The sequence below is a fragment of the Mustelus asterias genome, chromosome 8, assembly GCF_964213995.1.
Source record: "Mustelus asterias chromosome 8, sMusAst1.hap1.1, whole genome shotgun sequence".
Taxonomy (NCBI): domain Eukaryota; kingdom Metazoa; phylum Chordata; class Chondrichthyes; order Carcharhiniformes; family Triakidae; genus Mustelus; species Mustelus asterias.
The window spans coordinates 64,094,549-64,115,848 of NC_135808.1; the positions used below are offsets into that span (position 1 = coordinate 64,094,549).

The 21,300-nt window shown below is 42.7% G+C and overlaps 1 protein-coding gene across 1 annotated transcript in view; it reads left to right on the plus strand.

The window, feature by feature from the left end:
• Positions 1–21,300, plus strand: part of tada1 (transcriptional adaptor 1) — a 54,926-nt gene that overhangs the window by 30,795 nt on the left and 2,831 nt on the right. The window lies entirely within an intron of this gene.

Here is a 21,300-nt window from a genome sequence, read left to right on the forward strand (position 1 = left end):
AAGGTGCCATTGCAACATGTTTCTTTTTTGTGATATTGTAGGCACATATTGTCAAAGTTCAAAAATTGGGCAAAGTGGATGGTAGCATAGTAAGCGTTAGCATTTAAGTGTATAAGAAAATGTTTAATGGCAAAGACCGGACTGCTTTTCCAGTCTACAATCGAGCAATTTGGTAGCTAACTACCCATCTCTCAATTCTGACGAACAGCCACATTTGATTTGAAACATTAGCTCTGGCAGCATCCCTGGGGAAAGAAACAGACTTATTTCCAGTGTTTTCAGTTTTTATTTCAACTTTCCAGCATTCATTCATGTTTTGCTTTTATTCATCTGCCTGTGCTGCTGAAGTTTGGGAACTGGAACATTTTGTCATTTTTCTGAAATAGGGGGATCTCTTAACAGTATTGTCAATTGCATATGAAATGATTACACAGGATGTAATCATTTTATTTGAAACTTCATGATTAATGTGCCCTTATGAGCAAATCCATTGATCTGGCTATAATACCAGTTAGATATCTAGGTTGTGCTATGATGGAGGTTTTCATATCTGGATGTTCCAATGTCTGGATGAGATAGCCTGCTCTGGATTGTCCTTAAACTGATTTTGGATTAATAATCCCTCATTCACAATTTACTTTTTGGTTTAATGAAGTAAATGGGTTTTACAGCCTTTCAGGATTAATTAAATGCTTTTAAGCTAATATAGGTCTAATAACAAAAGGATTGCTCTATGCCAAGCTTTATAGGCATCATGCCTCCAGCTCTTTAGTTAAGTAAACCCACTTGCTGTTTCATAGCTCTTGTTTTCTAACTTAATGAAATAAACATGGGTCACCTTTTGAGCTGCCCTTTCTTGAGCCCAACATTTTAATTACCTTGCCTTTCTGTCTGTTAACCTCTAAGTCCCCAAGGTCCCAACCTTTTTAAGCTTGTTTTAATTGCATTTATCCCATTTTCTGCAGATAAAACTTTCAATTCCCCAAAACACAAACCTTGAACTAGATATTTGCAACAGTAATTAAAGTGCCACTGTGGCTGCTTTGCACACCTGAAGTAGGCACATACCATAACTCTCTCTCTCTCCTTTTGTCTTTACAATCTTTGCATATGCATTTGATAAATATTAGCTCCAGTTGTCATTCACCTACATTGAGCAAAATGTTAGGACTCATGCCTCAATTGCTGTTCTGTTGGTAATGAGAATTTTTGATCTACGCCTACCAATGAAATTCCTTTACTCCTTTCTGTAACTCCAGTGATTTCCCATAATTAGTGCTTTAATCCTTAGGTTTTCTTGCCTTAACAGCATTTCTGCTCTTAATCCATTCAATACGCAAACTCCGTTCCTGTTGGTCACACCTCTTGAATTCCCTCAAATGCTATCCCGTTTGTGACGCTGCACTGAATGTTAACGCATACAAAACATGCACTTGCTGACCTCACAGCAAAAGAGAATCTACACCAAACATTCCCTGAAAATTAGGGATGGCAAACTGATCTGGACACAGTAATTTTCTTCAATCTGACCTGCGACATTGACAGTTGGCTCAATAGTGCGGTGCAAACTCCTTCATTCTCATTCCCTGACATCACAATAGCAGGACTTGCAACGGAGGTCGAGCAACATTGTACTACTTTTCCGTTATTTTTTCCACCTCCCAGCTGAGCAGTGAATGTGAACAGGAACTTTGTTCCACTTGGAACGTGGAGGAACAAATGAGAGATTCCTTACTTTCTACACAGCACAAAACATCCCATTGAGAGAGTTAGCTCGCTCCCATCCCTTACCAGAGTTTTTGTTTCTTGCATATCGCATCCCTGACCCCACTTCTGATCCTTCCTCCTGTTCTTCCCATTCCCAATCTATTTCTCTGTCCCACTGCCTGCTGATAGTGCTGGACCATGTATGAGTTTTATAGGCATGATGTGGAGATGCCGGCGTTGGACTGGGGTAAACACAGTAAGAAGTTTAACAACACCAGGTTAAAGTCCAACAGGTTTATTTGGTAGCAGAAGCCACACAAGCTTTCGGAGCTCCAAGCCCCTTCTTCAGGTGAGTGGGAATTCTGTTCACAAACAGAGCATATAAAGACACAAACTCAATTTACATGAATAATGGTTGGAATGCGAATACTTACAACTAATCAAGTCTTTAAGAAACAAAAGTTTTATAGGAACAGCACAAAATGAATAGATTTAATTACTGAAGTTATTCTGCTCATAATATTGAGTGCCCATAGCTCCTCTAGTGGTTCAGTTAGTGTGGAATTAATTCCTGAAAATCTGGAAGCTCTAATGCTCCAACTCCCCTTGGCTGGGATGTATGTTGGGATATTACAGTTGATGCTAGTGTCTTTGAAAATAGGATAGGAACAATTAGCTAGTTTTCATCTTCCTGTTCAGAATCTTGTGCCCTTTCTGGAAAGCACAGGTAGCTAGATATCAGATCAAGTCTGGTTTAACTAAGATGTCCTGCAGTTTTGAGGCAGCCTATTGGGCTCATTGATGGAGAATTACAACTTGAAGAGCAGCAAGCATTTGTGGAGATGTACCTTGGCATGAGTGAACATTTGGAGGTCAATCATAGTTCTAGGACATCACTGCAGCAGTTCCTCAGGTTGGTGTCCAAGGCCCAACTATTTTCAGCTGCTTCAGCAATGACCTTCCATCCATCATAAGTTTGAGAAGTGGGGATGTTCACTGATTGCATAATGCTCAGCAGAACTTGTGACATACTTGAAGTTACCATTGACCAGAAACTGAACTGGACCAGCCATATAAATACTGTGGCTACAAATTGGAGGCTGGGAATTCTGCAGCAAGCAACTCACCTCCTGACTCCCAAAACCTGTCCACCATCGACGAGCCTCAAGTCAGGAGTGTCATCGAATACTCGCCACTTGCCTGGAAGAGTGCAGCTCCAACAACACTGAAGAACCTCAACAATCCAGGCCAAGACAGTCTGCTTGATTGCCCCATTCACTTCCTTCACCAATGCAAAGCAACAGCATTGCGTACCATCTATAAAATGCAACTCATCAAGACACTTTTGACAGCACCTTCCAAACTGAAACCTTTTACAAACAAGGGCAGCAAATGCATGGGAACATCACCATCTGCAAGTTCCCGTCCAAACCACTCACCATCCTCACTTGGAAATTTATCGCTCTTCTTTCACTATGCTGGAACTCCCTTCCTAACAGCACTGTGGGTATAGTTGAAAGGAAAACTGGTGTTTGGCATAAAGCAGGCAACACAACTTTTTGCATTTAATTTTACAACACAAATGGTTCATTCGGCCCAATATGGCTATCGCAGTGTTTGTCTTCTATTTGCGCTTCCACCCATCTCTCTCTTGCCCCCCCCCCCCGCCCCCACACACACACACTTTCATTTCATCTTACAAGTATGAAGAGACAATCTTGGCAACGATGGAGATATAGGAATCTGAAGTCCAAGGAGATAGTGAGATCAAGAGACAGTTCATAGATGAAGAACTAAAGATGGACCCATCAAACATATAAGGTGGGAACTTGTTGATTTAGCAAGTAGGTCGTAAGAACGGCGTAGGCAAATAAGACCTTGTTTAATTCTTTCAAAAAGGAATCAAAATCAGATAAATGAAGATGTTGCGCACTGAATGGATGCAATGAATCATCACAAGCACAATGGATGGCCATAAATAGATAACTAATGTAGGAGGCACTTGACCCGGTGAAGATTCAAACATGGAGCACAATAATTCCTCCCACTCGCTTTCCAGATTCTTTTCCACCAAGTCAAGATGTCCCATATGTTGAATTCATTTTAAGATTTATTATTGTTGAATATAAAAGAAACCATTTCCTTTAATTTCCAGTATTTAAATGTTTTGTTATTGCTATAAAGTCAAAATATTAAAAATGTACTTGGGAGAGATTCTAAAAAGAAAATCTAAACTAAAATAGGTATGTCAATTTGGAATGGTTAAAGAGATAAAGTTATCTAATTGAAATAATATTTAAGGTGCACAGGAAAAGAGAACCTTAATGTGGACACTCAATTAATGATTGTATTAAAATAAGAGTCTTGTAAGGCCAAAAAAATGTAGATTAGAAGAGCTTTAGATTCTAGCAAAAGGTGAACAAAACATTGATAGAGGGAGAAAATAGAATGAGAGTAATATGAAAATCAGATTAGAGTAGGTAAAAAGGCAGAGTTACAAAAGTAAACACTGGTCCATTAGGGATTAAATGGGAGAAATTAAATTGGGGAATAAGGAAGTGGCGAAGACATTAATATTTTGTCTCTGTCTTCTTAGTACAAAACAGAAAAGGCTTATCAGAAATAGTGGGGAACCAATAGTGTACTGAGAGTGATTAGTAAAGAGAAAGTACTGAAGAAATTGAGAGAGTGAAAGCTGGAAAGATCCACTTGACCTGAGGGCCTGCATTCTCTGGTTTTGACCTTCCTAAATTCCATTGATTTACATAAGAACATAAGAAATAGGAGCAGGAGTAGGCCATCTAGCCCCTCAAGCCTGCTACGCCATTCAATAAGATCATGGCTGATCTGATAGTGGGTTCAGTTCCACTTACCCGCCCACTCCCCATAACCTTTAATTCCCTTAATGGTTAAAAATCTATCTATCTGTGACTTAAACATTTTTAACGAGGTAGCCTCTACTGCGTCATTGGGCAGAGAATTCCAAAGATTCACTACCCTCTGGGAGAAGAAGTTCCTCCTCAACTCTGTTCTAAATTGACTCCCCTGTATTTTGAGGCTATGCCCCCTAGTTCTTGTTTCCATTGTAAGTGGAAATAATCTCGCTGCTTCTACCCTGTCTAGCCCCTTCATTATCTTATATGTCTCTATAAGACCTCCCCTCAACCTTCTAAACTCCAATGAGTACAGGCCCAGTCTACTCAATCTCTCCTCATAAGCTAACCCTCTCATCTCTGGAATCAACCTGGTGAACCTTCTCTGTACCCCCTCCAAAGCTAATATATCCTTTCTTAAATAGGGGGACCAAAATTGTACACAGTACTCTAGGTGCGACCTCACCAGCACCCTGTACAGTTGCAGCATGACCTCCCTGCTTTTATACTCCATCCCTCTCGCGATAAAGGCCAACATTCCATTTGCCTTCTTGATTACCTGCTGCACCTGCAAACTGAGTTTTTGTGATTCGTGCACAAGGACCCCCAGGTCCCTCTACACAGTAGCATGTTGTAATTTTTCACCGTTTAAGTAATAGTCCATTTTACTATTATTCCTTCCAAAGTGGATAACCTCACACTTGCCAACGTTATACTCCATCTGCCAGATCCTTGCCCACTCAGCCTATCTAAATCTCTCTGCAGACTCTGTGTCCTCCATGCAATTTGCTTTCCCACTCATCTTTGTGTCATCCGCAAACTTTGTTACCCTACACTCGGTCCCCTCCTCCAGATTGTCTATGTATATGGTAAATAGTTGAGGCCCCAGCACCGATCCCTGCGCCACGCCACTAGTCACTGATTGCCAACCGGAAAAGCACTCATTTATTCCAACTCTCTGCTTTCTGTTAGATAGCCAATCCTCAATCCACGCTAACACTTTACCCCTAACTCCGTGTACCTTTATCTTATGCAGCAACCTTTTGTGAGGCACCTTATCGAATGCCTTCTGGAAATCTAAATACACCACATCCACCGGTTCCCCTCTGTCAACCGCACTCGTTATATCCTCAAAAAATTCCAGTAAATTAGTCAAACATGACTTTCCCTTCATGAATCCATGCTGCGTCTGCTTGATTGAACCATTCTTTTCCAGGTGTCCTGCTATTTCTTCCTTAATGATAGATTCCAGCATTTTCCCAACTACGGATGTTAAGCTAACCGGCCTGTAGTTACCTGCCTTTTTGTCTACCTCCTTTTTTAAACAGTGGCATTACATTAGTTGTTTTCCAATCAGCTGGCACCTCCCCAGAGTAAGAAGTTTAACAACACCAGGTTAAGGTCCAACAGGTTTATTTGGTAGCAGAAGCCACACAAGCTTTCGTACTCCCCGCGTTGGAGATCTCTACTGCCTCCCGAAGATACACAAGGCAAACACACCCGGCCGTCCCATCGTATCGGGCAATGGGACCCTGTGCGAGAACCTCTCCGGCTATGTCGAGGGCATCCTGAAACCCATTGTACAAAGAACCCCCAGCTTTTGTCGCGACACGACGGACTTCCTACAGAAACTCGGCACACATGGAGCAGTTGAACCAGGAGCGCTCCTCGTCACAATGGATGTCTCGGCACTCTACACCAGCATCCCCCATGACGATGGCATTGCTGCAACGGCCTCAGTGCTCAGCGCCAACAACTGCCAGTTTCCAGATGCAATTTTACATCTCATCCGCTTCATCCTGGACCACAATATCTTCACCTTCAACAACCAGTTCTTCATCCAGACACACGGAACAGCCATGGGGACCAAATTTGCACCTCAATATGCCAACATCTTCATGCACAGGTTCGAACAAGACTTCTTCACCGCACGGGACCTTCAACCGATGCTATACACTAGACACATCGATGACATTTTCTTCCTTTGGACTCATGGTGAACAATCACTGAAACAACTACATGATGACATCAACAAGTTCCATCCCACCATCAGACTCACCATAGACTACTCTCCGGAATCGGTTGCATTCTTGGACACACGCATCTCCATTAAGGACGGTCACCTCAGCACCTCACTGTACCGCAAGCCCACGGATAACCTCACGATGCTCCACTTCTCCAGCTTCCACCCTAAACACGTTAAAGAAGCCATCCCCTACGGACAAGCCCTCCGTATACACAGGACCTGCTCGGATGAGGAGGATCGCAACAGACACCTCCAGACGCTGAAAGGTGCCCTCATAAGAACAGGATATGGCGCTCGACTCATTGATCAACAGTTCCAACGCGCCACAGCGAAAAACCGCACCGACCTCCTCAGAAGACAAACACGGGACACAGTGGACAGAGTACCCTTCGTTGTCCAGTACTTCCCCGGAGCGGAGAAGCTACGGCATCTCCTCCGGAGCCTTCAACATGTCATTGATGAAGACGAACATCTCGCCAAGGCCATCCCCACACCCCCACTTCTTGCCTTCAAACAACCGCACAACCTCAAACAGACCATTGTCCGCAGCAAACTACCCAGCCTTCAGGAGAACAGTGACCATGACACCATGCAACCCTGCCACAGCAACCTCTGCAAGACGTGCCGGATCATCGACACAGATGCCATCATCTCACGTGAGAACACCATCCACCAGGTACACGGTACATACTCTTGCAACTCGGCCAACATTGTCTACCTGATACGCTGCAAGAAAGGATGTCCCGAGGCATGGTACATTGGGGAAACTATGCAGACGCTGTGACAACGGATGAATGAACACTGCTCGACAATCACCAGGCAAGACTGTTCTCTTCCTGTTGGGGAGCACTTCAGCGGTCACGGGCATTCGGCCTCTGATATTCGGGTAAGCATTCTCCAAGGCGGCCTTCGCGACACACGACGGCGCAGAGTCGCTGAGCAGAAACTGATAGCCAAGTTCCGCACACACAAGGACGGCCTCAACCGGGATATTGGGTTCATGTCACACAATTTGTAACCCCTGGAGACAATACACATCTTTTTAGCCTGTCTTGATGCTCTCTCCACTCACGTTGTTTTGTTTCTTAAAGACTTGATTAGTTGTAAGTATTCGCATTCCAACCATTATTCATGTAAATTGAGTTTGTGTCTTTATATGCTCTGTTTGTGAACAGAATTCCCACTCACCTGAAGAAGGGGCTTGCAGCTCCGAAAGCTTGTGTGGCTTCTGCTACCAAATAAACCTGTTGGACTTTAACCTGGTGTTGTTAAACTTCTTACTGTGTTTACCCCAGTCCAACGCCGGCATCTCCACATCATGACCTCCCCAGAGTCCAGTGAATTTTGATAAATTACAACTAATGCATTTGCTATTCTGCCATTTCTTTTAGTACGCTGGGATGCATTCCATCCGGACCAGGGGACTTGTCTACCTTTAGTCCCATTAGCCTGCCCAACACTACCTCTTTAGTAATAGTGATTGTTTTAAGGTTCTCACCCCCTACAGTCCCATGACCGTCAATTATTGGTATGCTATTTGTGTTCTCCACTGTGAAGACCGACACAAAAAAGCTTGTTTAAGGCCTCGGCCATTTCCTCGTTTCCTATTATTAAATCCCCCTTCTCATCTTCTAAGGGACCAACATTTACTTTAGCCACTCTTTTCCGTTTTATATATTTGTAAAAACTTTTACTATTAGTTTTTATATTTTGTGCTAGTTTACTTTCATAATCTATCTTTCCTTTCTTTATTGCTTTCTTAGTAGTTCTTTGTTGTTTTTTAAAGCCTTCCCAATCTTCTAGTTCCCCACTAACTTTGGCCACTCTGTATGCATTGGTTTTTAATTTGATACTCTCCTTTATTTCCTTAGTTATCCATGGCTGGTTATCCCTTTTCTTACATTCCTTCTTTTTCACTGGAATATATTTTTGCTGAGTACTGAGAAAAATCTCCTTAAAAATCCTCCACTGTTCCTCAACTGTCCCATCAATTAGTCTGTGTTCCCAGTCTGCATTAGCCAACTCCGCCCTCATCCTATTGTAATCCCCCTTGTTCAAGCAGAGAACACTGGTTTGGGACCCTACTTTCTCACCCTCCATCTGTATTAGAAATTCAACCATGTTGTGATCACTCATTCCAAGAGGATCCCTCACAAGGAGATCATTAATTTTACCTGTCTCATTACACAGGACCAGATCCAAGATAACTCGCTCCCTCGTACGTTCTGTAACATACTGCTCGAGGAAACTATCGCGACAGCATTCTAAGAACTCTTCCTCAAGTCCACCGCGTCCGACTTGAGTTGACCAATCAATATGGAGGTTAAAATCCCCCTTGATTATTGCTGTTTCATTTTTACATGCATCTGTTATTTGTTTGTTTATAGCCCGCCCCACCTTGAAGTTATTATTTGGGGGCCTATAGACTACGCCCACCAGTGACTTTTTCCCCTTATTATTCCTTACCTCCACCCACATTGATTCCACATTTTGCTCCTTGGAGCCTATGTCGTCTCTCACTACCGCCCTGATATCCTTAATTAACAGAGCTACCCCACCTCCTTTTCCTTCCTACCTATCCTTCCGAATTGTCTGATACCCCTGGATATTTAGTTCCCAGTCCTGGTCACCCTGCAACCACGTTTCGGTAATGGCCACTCGACCATACCCATATGTACTGATTTGTGCCGTCAACTCATTCACTTTGTTTCGAATGCTACGTGCATTCAGGTAAAGTGTCTTTATGTTAGTCTTTCTTACCTGGACCCGATTTGTTAGTGCATTCCTTTGTTTGCGTGCTCTGTCCCTTCCAGTCACAGACTGGTTATTCTTCCCCAGACCATCTCCTTGCACTGTGTTGACCACCTCCCTTCTCATGTTTGTGTTGTGGGAAATGTACCACTGAGTCAGACTTGAAGGTTTCAAGAATACAGTTTTATTTTAACGAAGCTTCGTGGAGAAAAGGCACTAACAAGCAGCAAACCTTCTCTCAATGAGACAATAGGAGCGGTCCATCTTTATACCCTTTACGCAATAGATGGACCGGACATCTAGCCATTATCACATCGTTGTAATCAAGTAGGTGATCAATTGTTAACACATCATTATAGACAAATACAGACAAATATAGACATAAGCATGTTAACATCACATTGTTCTATGAATGGATACATTTCCTTTGTCAGTGACCATCAATGGTTTTAGTTTCGGTCTATTCATATAGTAATTTACAGTAATTGGTTTTCCTGCAGTTATGTATTCCCGATCCCACCTGTAGCTAATCTCATTATCTACCCCTATTGTCCTTGTCCTGAAGAGTGCCTCAAGCCCTGGCTGGCTTCCTGTAGGATTTGATTCCTGCATGTTTAACTTGGAATAGCTGTCTGACCTTGATGTTTTAACCTCAGGTAGCTGTCTGTACTGAAAGCCAGTGCCTGTTTAATGTCTCTTTCCCAGGTGACTGTTTATGTGCCAGGCAACCATTTTATGTGTACCCATCTGTATATTTTTCCCACTTCACTTGTCACCTTTTTTACTCTGTCTGAGGTTAGATTCCTGCCACCTTCTATACTCTCTGTTCTGTTATGTGGTCTGGAAACTTTACTAACCTCTCCTGAGCCCTCGGCTCCTTTAACTAGTCGAAAGTCCTCATCATTAACCTGTACTCCGACCCTCTCCTTTACCTTTGATTTTCTAATTCTCCATACAACTGAACCCTCCCCCCCCCCCCCCCCCACTATTTAGTTTAAAGCCCTATCTACAGCCCTAGTTATACGATTCCAGCACGATTCAGATGAATACCATCCCATCGGAACAGGTCCCCTCTTCCCCAATACTGGTGCCAATGTCCCATGAATTCAAACCCATTCCTCCCACACCAATCTTTGACCCACGCATTTACCTCCTTAATCTTATTGACCCTGTGCCAATTCACTCGTGGCTTGGGTAGTAATCCAGAGATTATTACCTTTTTGGTTCTGCTTTTTAATTTAGCTCCTAGCTTTTCATATTCCCTTAGCAGAACCTCTGTTCCTGTTCTACCTATGTCGTTGGTACCTACGTGGACCACTACAACTGGATTTTTATCCTCCCACTCCAATTTCCTCTGCAGCCCAGATGAGATATCCTGAACCCGAGCACCAGGCAGGCAACACAACCTTTGGGATTTCAATGGCCCAGTGGATTGAAAGGGAGTAAATGTTATCAGGGAAAATGGGGAACCATAGGCCAGTTAGCCTAACATAGATTACCGGGAAAATACTAGAATCCATCATTAAGGAAATGGTGGTGGGGCACTTAAAAAATCATAATATTAGGCAGAGTCAGTAGTGTTTTTATGGAAAGGGAATTGTGTTTTACAAATGTTACTACTTTTTAAGGTGCAATTAGCCAGTGGATGTAGTCAATTTGGATTTTCAAAAGGCATTTGATAAGGTGCCACGAAATAGGTTGTTACATAACGTGAGGATTCATGGGGTTGGGTGTAATATATTAGCATGGATAGAGGATTGGCCAAAGGACTGAAAATGGTAAGAATGAGCAAGTGGGTTTCTGGTTACTGGTGAGATTTTGCAAGGATCATTGCTGAGGCCTCTGCTGTTTACAAATTATGTTGATTACTTATGCATTCCAGTTTGTTGATACAAAGCTAGGTGGGAAGGTACGGTGAGAGTCCACAAACGGGTATAAATATGTTAAATGAGTGGTCAAGAAGATGGAGTATAATGTGGGAAAATGTGAAGTTATTCACTTTGATAGGAAGAAGAGAAAAGCTGAATATTTCTTAATGGTTGAAAAACTATTAAATGCTGGAGTTCAGAGAAATTTGGATTTTCTTGTACACAAATCATGAGTTAACATGCAGATAGACCAAGAAATTAGGAAAGCCCAAATGATATATTGGTCTTGATTGCAATGTGGTTAGAGTACAAAAGTAAAGCAGTCTTGCTGCAATTCTACAGCACTTTTGGCCACATCTAGAATACTATCTATGGTATTTAACAAATAAGAAACTATGTACTTGCCTTGGAGTGCAAGAAACATTCACTAGATTGACTCCTGAGATGAGAGGGTTGTCCTATGCGGAGAGAGATTTAGTAGAATGGTCTTATACCCTCTGGTTGAGAAAAATAAGAAGTCATCTCCGTGAAACAGAACGAGATCTTGACAAGTGTGTATCCCATGGTTGGGGAACCTAGAGCAGGGAGAAATACTCTCAGGATAAGTAGACCATTGCAGACTAAGATGAAGAGAAATTTCTTCACTCAGTGATGTGAATCTTTGGAATTCTTGACCCCAGAGGACTGTGTATGTTCAGTCGTCAAGTACCTACAAGGCTGAGAGTGTTAGATTTTTCGGACTCTAAAGAAATTGAGTGGTTTTGGAATTGGGCAGGAAAGTAGAGACGAGTTTCTTATGAAGCTGTGCAATCTAATAGTTAAATAATTGACTTCTGAGCAAGTAGAATTTTTTTGGCAAAATAATATACAGGATGATGTCAATCTTAAACTTAAATATTCTTCAGTTAATGGGAAAACAGATTAAATGTCTGACTTTCTTCCTCTAACTGTAAGATGTCTGGAATACAATGTTGAGAACATTTTTGATAACCACCATCCAGCCACTCTTTTTAAGCTTCCTGAGTTTACAACAAGAAAAAACCCTGTCACTTTGGGTTAAAACATTCCTGGCCCCATGTGCGAGGGAAGTTTACTGATTCCTTGAGAGGCTAACAAATTGCTTTGATTTTATCACTTGAGAATTCAGAGTCTTTGTTTAGCATCTGTTGATTAGATGAACCTCTGGCAGTGCCTCACTCCCTTAGTATCTTTAAAATGGCTGCCGTAATGCTGGTTTTAAGTATGGTGGTGGTCTGAGGAATTGAATTAAGTTACTAATGCCAGTTCATAAAGAGAGGACTATTGAATAATAGAATGACAAAAAATATCTGTTGGTTGTTTCTCATCTAAAGTTACGTGTCTGAGGAAATAATATTTGGCTGCAGAATTTGGCGGCACGGTAGCACAGTGGTTAGCACTGCTGCTTCACAGCTCCAGGGACCTAGGTTCGATTCCCAGCTTGGGTCACTGTCTGTGTGGAGTTTGCACATTCTCCTCGTGCCTGCGTGGGTTTCCTCCGGGTGCTCCGGTTTCCTCCCACAGTCCAAAGATGTGCGGGTTAGGTTGATTGGCCATGCTAAAATTGCCCCTTAGTGTCCTGGGATGCGTGGATTAGCAGGTAAAATATGTAGGGATATGGGGGTAGGGCCTGGGTGGGATTGTGGTCGGTGCAGACTCGATGGGCCAAAATGGCCTCTTTCTGTACTGTAGGGTTTCTATGATTCTATGAATTTGGCAGTGTTAATAGGACATCTGATTTTTACTTGTTGGGTTTGAGCTGAAGACAAAATATCAATTTGTGCTCACAGGGAGTCAGTTTCAGCATCACAAATCATTTTAAAACTGGCCAAGGACACTGCTGCTTGTAATCACAATAAGAAGTCTCACAACACCAGGTTAAAGTCCAACAGGTTTATTTGGTAGCAAAAGCCACTAGCTTTCAGAGCGTTGCTCCTTCATCAGGTGAGTGGGAGTGTATGGTGGGTGGTTTACATGAAGTCAGACATTTCACTGTAACTAATTAATATTTCTCAATAACTGACATTTCTGGACTAAGGAGACTTGGCATTTCCGATTGGAAAAAATAAAGATATTTCTTGGCTGAGAGGCTTCCTGTATGAAGAAATGGAGACAAAATGAAATGATTGCACAGACAAGGATGACCTGATCCAAACCATACACTTACACTCCCACTCACCTGACAAAGGGGCAGCGCTCCGAAAGCTAGTGGCTTTTGCTACCAAATAAACCTGTTGGACTTTAACCTGGTGTTGTGAGACTTCTTACTGTGTTTACCCCAGTCCAACGCCAGCATCTCCACATCATGCCTGTAATCACGCCAGTAACTGGGATTTCTAATGGTGACTTCCCAGTGCTGCTTTGACCTAGTGAACAATGGAGTTATGTTTTGCAATTTTTACATTCTCCAACTGTGATTCCTGCGGAAATGATCCACAGACACCAGTGATTGACATATCCCCATGTGGAAATCTAGTCACCAACAACAGCTTTTTAAATATTGTCTGAGGATATATGTACTTATGTACACTATTGGAATTCACACCTCAATGATCTGCAATTATATATCACTTGTAAAGCACCTTTAAATGCTTTATTCAATTATTATACTTTTATAAAGGCAAATTGCACTGCACTGAAATGTTGAACGTATGAACATGAGAAAAAGTCAAGTGTGTAGTCAATGTGTATTGGTTTTAATCCTTCTAACATTCCCTGGGTCACTTCTGTTATGAGAATTGAAACCATCCAAAGCCTCTGATTTAAATCATAACATGAGATGGTTCCCGGTTCAGGGTGATTGGCCGTTGGATGTTTAAACTTACTTTATAAATGTCCTGCTACTGCTTCCTTAACAATGGATTCCAGTATTTTCAGACAGAAAACTGGCCTATAATTTCCTGCTTTCTGTTTTCCCCCTCTTGTTGCATTGACCTAAATTTTGCACTTGCATTTCCAGAGCAGTTCTTGAAACAATGACCTCTTGGTAAGAATGCTATCAGTGATTAAGACTTTCAAAGAAAAGTGACAGGAAATTCTGTTGCCCTAGCACATTTATCCCTCAATCAACATACTTGAAACAGATTAGCTGTTTTTTTTCAATGTTGTTTTGAGTTTCTTGTGCACACACCAGTTGCTGTGCGCCTCCATGCTGCAGCAGTTGCTATAGTTCAGCAGAAAATTGTTGACGTGTTTATTGGTGGGTGGTTTATATGAAGTCAGACATTTCACTGTAACTAATTAATATTTCTGGACTAAGGAGACTTGGCATTTCCGATTGGGAAAAATAAATATATTTCTTGGCTGAGAGGCTTCCTGTCTGAAGAAATGGAGACAAAATGAAATGATTCCATAGACAAGGATGACCTGATCCAAGCCATACACTTAATAGACCAGCTGCAAGGAAAAAACCAAATCTTACTAACAATTAAAAGATATTCTGGCAGTTATCGTTGAGGGGCAGAGTTTTAGAGTCATACAGCACAGAAAGAAGCCCACTATGTCTGCGCCAAACATCAAGCGCTTATCCATTCTAATCCCATTTTCCAGTGCTTGGTCCACAGCCTTGTATGCAATGGCATTTCAACTGTTCATCTGAATGCTGCTTAAATGTTGAGGGCTCCCGCCTCTGCCACCGCCCTACCGGTGAAAAGGTTTTTCCTCAAAGACCTCTCTGAATCTCCTGCCCCTTAATGTATGACCCCTCTACTGGTTGTGGGGGGGGGGGGGGGATTTCTTATGTCCTTCATTTTGGATCTCAGTCAGGTCCCGGTGCCACCCACAAAACTCCCACAGCCTTCTCTGCTCAGCCTCTCTTCATAACTGAAACGCTTCAGCCAGGCAACAACCTGGTGAATCTCCTCTGCACCCTTTCTAGTGCAATCACATCTTTCCTTTAATGAGATGACTAGAGCTACATAAAGCCCCTGCAATTCCTCTCTTGCCTTGCACAGCAGCCTAGAATGCATTTCATTTGGGCCTGGTGATTTATCGACTTTTAATCCTGCTAAAATTGTTAACACCACCTTCCTCTTGATGCTAACCTGTTCAATTATATCTCAGTCCCCCTCCCTGCTTTCTATATTTCTATTGTGAACATATGCAAAATACTCATTTAATACCTCGCCTACGTCTTTCAGTTTCATGTGCAAGATGCCACTTTGGTCCCTAATGAGCCCTACTCTTCCCTGGTTACCCTCTTACCCTTAATGTACTTTTAAAATACCTTTGGATTTTCCTTTATTTTACCCACCATTGTTTTCTCATGCCCCGTCTTCACTCTCCTAGTTTCTTTCTCGAGTATACCCTACACTTTCTATATTCCTCTAGGACATCCACTGTTTTCAGCCCCTTGTATTTGCCATAAGCCTTTTTTTTTACCTAATCCAATCCTGTATTTCTCTTGACATCCAGCGTTGACGAATCTATTGGAATTCTTTGAGGATTTAACTAGTAGAGTCCATAGCATCATAGAATCCTATAGTGCAGAAGGAGACTATTTGGCCCATCGAGGCTGCACTGACCACAATCCCACCCAGGCCCTATCCCTATAACCCCATGCATTTAACTTAGCTAGTCTCCCTGACACTAAGGGGCAATTTAGAATGGCCAGTCCACCTAGCCTGCACATCTTTGGACTGTGGGAGGAAACCGGAACACTCAGAAGAAACCCACGCAGACATGGGGAGAATGTGCAAACTCCTACCCAAGCCGGGAATCTAACCCGGGTCCCTGACACTGTGAGGCAGCAGTGCTAGCCACTGTGCCACCGTGCCACCCCGACTAGTAGAGTTGACTGAGGAGAACCAGTGGATGTGGTTTGTTTAGACTTTCCGAAGGTTTTCGACAAGGTCTCACATAACAGACTACTATGTAAAGTTAATGCACATGCAGGTAATGTCTTGTGATGGATAGAAAGCTGGTTAGCAGATAGGAAGCAAAGAGTTGGCATAAATGGGTCTTTTTCTGATTGGCAGTCAGTGACTAATTGGGTTCCTCAGGGATCAGTGCTAGGACCCCAACTGTTCACATTGTATATTAATGATTTGGAAGAGTGAACTGAATGTATTATCTCCAAATTTGCAGATGAGACAAAGTTAGCTGGGAGGGTGAGCAGTGAGGAGGATGCAGAGATGCTTCAGCATGATTTGGACAGGTTGAGTGTGAGCATATGCAGTATAATATGGATGAATGTGAGGTTATCCACTTTGGTAACAATAAAGGAAGACAGATTATTACTTGAATGGGTGTAAATTGAGAGAAGGGGATACTCAGCGAGACCTTGGTGTCCTCGTGCATCAGTCACTCAAAGTAAGCACGCAAGTGCAGGCGGCAGTAAAGAAGGCAAATGGTATGTTGGCATTCATAGCAAGAGGATTTGAGTACAGGGATAGGGATGTTTTGCTGCGATTGTATAGGGTGTTAGGACGGTCTTCATCTGAATCATGTTGGGACCAGAGTCCTGATGAATCATATAACTAGGGCCATAGATAGGGCTTTAAACTAAATAGTGGGGTGAGGGTTCAGTTGTATGGAGAATTAAAAAATCTAAGTTAAAGTAGAGGGTAGAAGTGCAGATTAATGATGAGGAATTTCAACTAGTTAAAGGAGCCGAGGACTCAGGAGAGGTTAGAAAAGTTTTCAGACTATGTATTGGAACAGAGAGTATAGAAGGTGGCATGAATCTAACCTCAAACACAGCACAAAAGGTGACAAGTATGAGAAGGGAGGTCATAGAGTCATAGAGGTTTACAGCATGGAAACAGGCCCTTCGGCCCAACTTGTCCATGCCGCCCTTTTTTTTAACCTCTAAGCTAGTTCCAATTGTTCGCATTTGGCCCATATCCCTCTAGACCCATCTTACCCATGTAACTGTCTTAATGCTTTTTAAAAGACAAAATTGTACCTGCTTCTACTATTACCTCTGGCAGCTTGTCCCAGACATTCACCACCCTCTGTGTGAAACAGTTGCCCCTCTGGACACTTTTGTATTTCTCCCTTCTCGCCTTAAACCTATGCCCTCTAGTTTTACACTCCCCTACCTTTGGGAAAGGATATTGACTATCTAGCGGATCTATGCCCCTCATCATTTTATACTTCTATAAGATCACCCCTCAGCCTTCTACACTCCAGAGAAAAAAGTTCTAGTCTATCCAGCCTCTCATAACTCAAACCATCAAGTCCCAGTAGCATCCTAGTAAATCTTTTTTGTACTTTTCTTTAGTTTAATAATATCCATTCTATAATAGGGTGACCAGAACTGTACACAGTATTCCAAGTGTGGCCTTTTAATGTCTTGTACAACTTCAACAAGAAGTCCCAACTCCTATATTCAATGTTCTGACCAATGAAACCAAGCATGCTGAATGTCGTCTTCACCACTCTGTCTACCTGTGACTCCACTTTCAAGGAGCTATGAACATGTACTCCGAGATCTCTTTGTTTTGGAACTCTCCCCAATGCCCTACCATTAACCGAGTAAGTCCTGCCCTGGTTCAGTCTACCAAAATGCATCACCTCGCATTTATCTAAATTAAACTCCATCTGCCATTCGTCAGCCCACTGGCCCAATTGATCAAGATCATGTTGCAATCGGAAATAACTTTCTTCACTGTCCACTATGCCACCGATCTTGGTGTCATCTGCAAACTTACTAACCATGCCTCCTATATTCTCATTCAAATCATTAATATAAATGACAAATAACAGTGGACCCAGCACTGATCCCGGAGGCACACCACTGGTCATAGGCCTCCAGTTTGAAAAACCACCCTCTGACTTCTGTCATCAAGCCAATTTTATATCCATTTAGCTACCTCACCATGGATTCCATGAGATTTAACCTTATGCGACAACCTACCATGTTATACCTTGTCAAAGGCCTTGCCAAAGTCCATGGAGACAACATCAACTGCACTGCCCTCATCTACCTTCTTGGTTACCCCTTCAAAAAACTAATCAAATTTGTGCGACATGATTTTCCACTCACAAAGCCATGCTGACCGTTTCTAATCAGTTCTTGCATCCCTAAATGCCTGTAGATCCTGTCTCTCAAAATACCTTCCAACAACTTACCCACCACAGATGTGAGGCTCACTGGCCTGTAGTTACCAGGCTTTTCCTTGCAGCCCTTTCTAAACAAAGGCGCAACATTTGCCACCCTCCAATCTTCAGGCACCTCACCTGTGACTATCGATTATTCAAATATCTCTGCAAGGGGACATGCAATTTCCTCCCTAGCCTTCCACAACATCCTGGGATGCACTTCATCAGGTCCCGGGAATTTATTTACCTTGATGCGCTTTAAGACTTTCAGCACCTCCTCCTCTGTAATATGTACACTCCTCAAGACATCACTATTTATTTCCCCAAGTTCCCTAAGATCCATGCTTTTCTCAACAGTAAATACTGATGAAAAATATTCATTTAGGATCTCGCCCACCTCTTGTGGATCCGCACACAGATGACCTTGTTGATCCTTAAGAGGCCCTACTCTTTCCCTTGTTACTCTTTTGCCCTTTATGTATTTGTAGAAGCTCTTTGGATTCTCCTTTGCCTTTTGATAGGTAGTCAGTGCAGGACTGAGGGTGTTGTACCTAAATGTGCGCAGTATACAGAACAAGGTAAGTGAGCTTGTTGCGCATATTGAAATTGGCTGGTACGATGTGGTGGGCATCATAGAGGCGTGGCTTCAAGGGGATCAGGGCTGGGATCTAAATATCCAAGGATATGTGTCCTACCGAACGGACAGGCAGATGGGCAAAGGGGGCAGGGTTCCATTGTTAGTAAGGAATGAATGTAAATCAATAGCAAGAAGCAATATAAGATCAGATGGCGTAGAATCTTTGTGGGCAGAGTTGAATCACAAAGGTACAAAGACCCTGATGGGAGTTATGTACAGGCCCCCTAGCAGTAGTCAAGATGTGGGGCAGAAAATAAATCAGGAGATAGAAAAGGCAATATTACACTAATCATGGGAGACTTCAATATGCAGATGGACTGGCGAAATCAGATAGGTAGTGGATCCCAAGAAAAGGAATTTGTGGAATGTCTAAGAGATAGTTTTTTTGGAGCAGCTTGTGACAGAGCCCACTAGGGAACAGGCTATTCTGGATTTGGCGATGTGTAATGAGGCAGACTTGATTAGGGAACTTAAGGTGAAGGAACCCTTAGGGAGCAGTGACCACAATATGATAGAATTTACCCTGCAGTTTGAGAGGGAGAAGCTAGAATCAGATGTAACAGTATTACAATTAAATAAAGGTAACTACAAAGACATGAGGGAGGAGCTGGCCAGAGTTGATTGGAAAGGGAGCCTAGCAGGGAAGATAGTGGAACAGCAATGGCAGGAGCTTTTGGGGGTTATTTGGGAGGTACAACAACAATTCATCTCAAGGAGGAGGAAACATGCCAAGGGGAGGATGAGGCATCCATGGCTGACGAGGGAAGTCAAGGACAGCATAAAAGCAAAACAAAAAGCATACAAAATGACAGGGATTAGTGGGAAGCCAGAGAATTGGGAAGCCTTTAAAAGCGAGCAGAGGACAACTACAAAGCAATAAGGGGGGAGAAGATGAAATATGAGTGTAAGCTAGCTAGTAATATAAAAGAAGATGGGAAGAGATTTTTTTCAATATACAAGGTAAGAGAGGCAAAAGTAGACATTGGACCACTGGAGAAGTAATAATAGGAAACAAATGGCAGAGGAACTGAATAGTTACTTTGCATCAATCTTCACGGTGGAAGATACCAGTGGGATGCCAGAGCTCCAGGAGAATCAAAGGGCATAGGTGAGTGTAGTGGCCATCACCAAGGAGAAGGTTCTAGGGAAACTGAAAGGTCTGAAGGTGGATAAATCACCTGGACTGGATGGACTACACCCCAGGGTTCTTAAAGAGATAGCTGAGGAAATTGTGGAGGCATTGGCGGTGATCTTTCAGGAATCGCTGGAGGCAGGGAGGGTCCCAGAGGACTGGAAAGTAGCTAATGTAACACCGCTGTTTAAGAAGGGAGGGAGGCAGCAGATGGGAAATTATAGGCCAGTTAGCCTGACTTCAGTCATCGACAAGATTTTAGAGTCCATTGTTAAAGATAAGATCGCAGAGTACTTGGAAGTGCATGATAAAATAGAACTGAGTCAGCAAGGCTTCGTAAAGGGGAGGTCATGTCTGACAAATCTGTTAGATTTCTTTGAGGAGGTAACAAGAAAGTTAGGTAAAGGAGAACCAGTGGACGTGATTGATTTAGATTTCCAAAAGGCCTTTGACAAGGTGCCGCATAGGAGACTGTTAAATAAGTTAAGAGCCCATGATGTTAAGGGTAAGATCCTGGCACGGATAGAGGATTGGCTAATTAGCAGAAGGCAGAGAGTGGGGATCAAGGGGTCTTTTCAGGATGGCAGCCGGTGACTAGTGGTGTGCCTCACAGGTCGGTGCTGGGACCACAACTTTTCACAATATACATTAACAATTTGGAAGAAGGAACTGAAGGCATTGTTGCGAAGTTTGCAGATGATACAAAGATATGTAGAGTGACAGGTGGTATTGAGGAAGCAGGGGGGGCTGCAGAAGGACTTGGACAGGTTAGGAGAGTGGGCAAAGAAGTGGCAGATGGAATACAATGTGGAAAAGTGTGAGGTTATGCACTTTGGAAGGAGGAATGGAGGCATAAACTATTTTCTAAATGGAGAAATGCTTAGGAAATCAGAAACACGAAGGGACTTGGGAGTCCTTGTTCAAGATTCTCTTAAGGTTAACGTGCAGATTCAGTCTGCAGTTAGGAAGGCAAATGCAATGTTAGCATTCATGTTGAGAGGGCTAGAATACAAGAGCAGGAATGTATTTCTGAGGCTGTCTCTGGTCAGACCCCATTTATAGTATTGAGTGTAGTTTTGGGCCCCGAATCTAAGGAAGGATGTGCTGGCCTTGGAAAGGGTCCAGAGGAGATTCACAAGAATGATCCCTGGAATGAAGAGTTTGTTGTATGAGGAACGGTTGAGGACTCTGGGTCTGTACCTGTTGGAGTTTAGAAGGATGAGGGGGGATCCTATTGAACCTTA